This window comes from Rhipicephalus microplus, unplaced genomic scaffold (genome assembly GCF_043290135.1).
Source record: "Rhipicephalus microplus isolate Deutch F79 unplaced genomic scaffold, USDA_Rmic scaffold_137, whole genome shotgun sequence".
Classification (NCBI taxonomy): Eukaryota; Metazoa; Arthropoda; class Arachnida; order Ixodida; family Ixodidae; genus Rhipicephalus; species Rhipicephalus microplus.
The window spans coordinates 502,501-505,000 of NW_027464709.1; the positions used below are offsets into that span (position 1 = coordinate 502,501).

The window sequence follows — 2,500 nt, forward strand, 5'->3', positions numbered from 1 at the left end:
TGTCTTCTTACTAGACCCTTCTCAAGGCCCTTGACACCGAAGTGTACACCCAAGTAGCGCCATGTAGACGTGCAGTTCGTCGTTGCCAGACGTTCCCCATTCACAAAGAAGTCAATGTCTGTTCGGATCTTGGACCTCTTCTGCCAACCCGATGGCTCGATGACTAGGGTCGTTGACTTTGCCGCGTTAATCTTAAGTCCTCTGGCACCGAGAAATGAATTCAGACGATCAATTTGCTGCTTGAGGCCCCAGTGGGTAGCTGTGGTCAGGATAATATCGTCCGCAAATGCCATGGCCGATACCTTCATCCCCTCACTGGTAAAGGCCAACTGGGGGTCAAGCTCAGCCAAGAACTCGTCAATGACTAAGTTGAACAGGAGCGGTGAAAGGGGATCACCCTGCCTTACCCCCACTGTAGGATGGACGACCAGCGATTTGCCTCCGAATGTCAGCACTGTTACCGCATTTTGGTAAAAGTCTTCAATGTACGAGATAAAGTCTTCAGAGATCCCTTTTCTGCGTAAGGCTCTCAAGATTGCCGGTAAAACAACCCTATCGAAAGCCTTCGCAATGTCAAGCGAGGCCAGAGACAAGGGTCGCAGTGACTTGCGCGCTTCATCAATGATTGTCGCAAGGAGAAGAATGTTTTCAGCACACCCATCCACTGGCAAAAATGCCCTCTGCTGCAGGTCCAAATCGAGGTCAGCAAGCAGCCTTCGGAAATATATCTTATGAAGCAGTCTAAGGAGCACATGAGATATTGAGATTGGGCGGTGTTGCGAGGCTGTTGAAGCACCAGGAACTTTGGGAATGAAGATCGTTCGTGCTTGGGTGAGAAAGAGTGGAAGTCGCTTCAGCAGCAGGAGCAAGTTAAGTAGAACCTGGAGTATTACTGGCGGAACCTTCCGCAGTTCCCTCGCCGCAAAGCCATCAGGTCCGGCTGCCGAGCTTGATGAGGGCATCGCCGCCTTAATGTCCATTTCTGTGATAAGGAACACAGGATCGATAACCTTGTGCGGGCGTTCGATAGCAGGAGACACTGATGAAGGCACCACTTTCTCCATGATCTCTCTCCATTCTTCTAGAAAGGCTTGGGGATCCTCCACCTTGGAGTCCGCCTCTCCATCCAGAATCTGTCTTGCACACTGTGTCCTGTTCCGTCTGAAGAGTTGTTGTGTCAAGGCGTATTCCCGCTTCTTTTTCTTCCTGCGACTTTCTTGAACAGGTGGAAGAGGTTGGCGACCATGCGGACGCAAGTCCGAAGCGAACACCTCCCTTAGGTAGGCATTAAGAGCTATCGTTATATCCTCCCTGTCGAGGAATCTCTTTGCAAGCTCCCATAGCTTGTATGCTTGGTACGCTCTTGGCGGAGGTTTTGTTGTTAGACCTCTTAGCTCAGCCTCAATCACCTCACGGTGATTTACCTCGGGGATGACCAGGGAGGCGTCCTCAACAGCTTGCTCCCCAATGTCGGCTAGCACCTCCTGAGTGCTTCTTGGGTAGAGTCTGTTCTGTAGGTCTTCCACCAGCCTCTTGTAACCTTCCTGCCTTCTGTGCGATTTAATGCTGTGCAGCGTGCGGTGCGGAAACGCTCTTAGTAGCTGTGCATTGATGTCCCGGACCTTCTGGGATCTTAATTCAACCTCCTTAGTTGCCATCAGGTACTCCTCCTCCTTTTTCCATCTGGGCTTGAGTCTGGCCAGATTCACATCTTCGTTGTATTCTTCAAAATGCCGATGCCGGCGATGCTGGCTCAGGCCAATCTTGCTACCAAAGGTTGCAGTACATTCTGGACATTGGAATGTCGTTGTCATGGTTGATATGTGGCCTGTCATATTCGCGTCAGCCGGGGCGGCATTTTCGGAACAGCCGGTAGCTGCTCCGTTCTCAGAACCTTCCTCTGTGGGCTTGTTGCCCGAACGCTTTGGCATGCTGCTCCTTTGAGTGATTTCTCCGGGGGGCGACCCGCAGAACACAGGTTCACCTCCCTCGTCCTCGTCATCGGACGAACGTAAGTCGGGTGGAAGTACGAACTTCCTCCTGACCCTAGGTCCTACCCCCGTAGACATCCAGACTGACCCCACATGGACACTGTCAGCAGAATCGCGCGCAATCGCCGCATCAGTGCCAAGGGGAGCTGGTTGACCGGAGGGGACCGCAGGGGTTGCACCAAGAACTGGCTCCCCTGAATCAGCGTATGAAGCCACGTTTGAACTTGGCTCCTCCGCAGCATCAACAGACGCTTGGTCAGGTAGGGAGTTAATAACCCGCCTGTCCTTAGGCCTTGCCCCTGTCATTACCCAGGCTGACACCCCATGGCTGTCGGCTGAAGCGCGCGCCTTCACCGACCTACCACCAAGGGGAGCTGGGGAAGCAGAGGGGGCCATATGAGCATAGCATAATGTGCCTTCAGTGCGTTCAACCCACGTACAAGCCGTGGCCGTTGGCTCAATAACCATTGGCAGTACTGTGGCATGAATACCGTCCTGGCCTTTAGGGT

General features: G+C 53.0%; 1 pseudogene; it reads right to left on the reverse strand.

Moving 5' to 3' along the window:
• Positions 1-2,500, reverse strand: part of LOC142791071 (large subunit ribosomal RNA) — an 8,422-nt pseudogene that overhangs the window by 2,580 nt on the left and 3,342 nt on the right.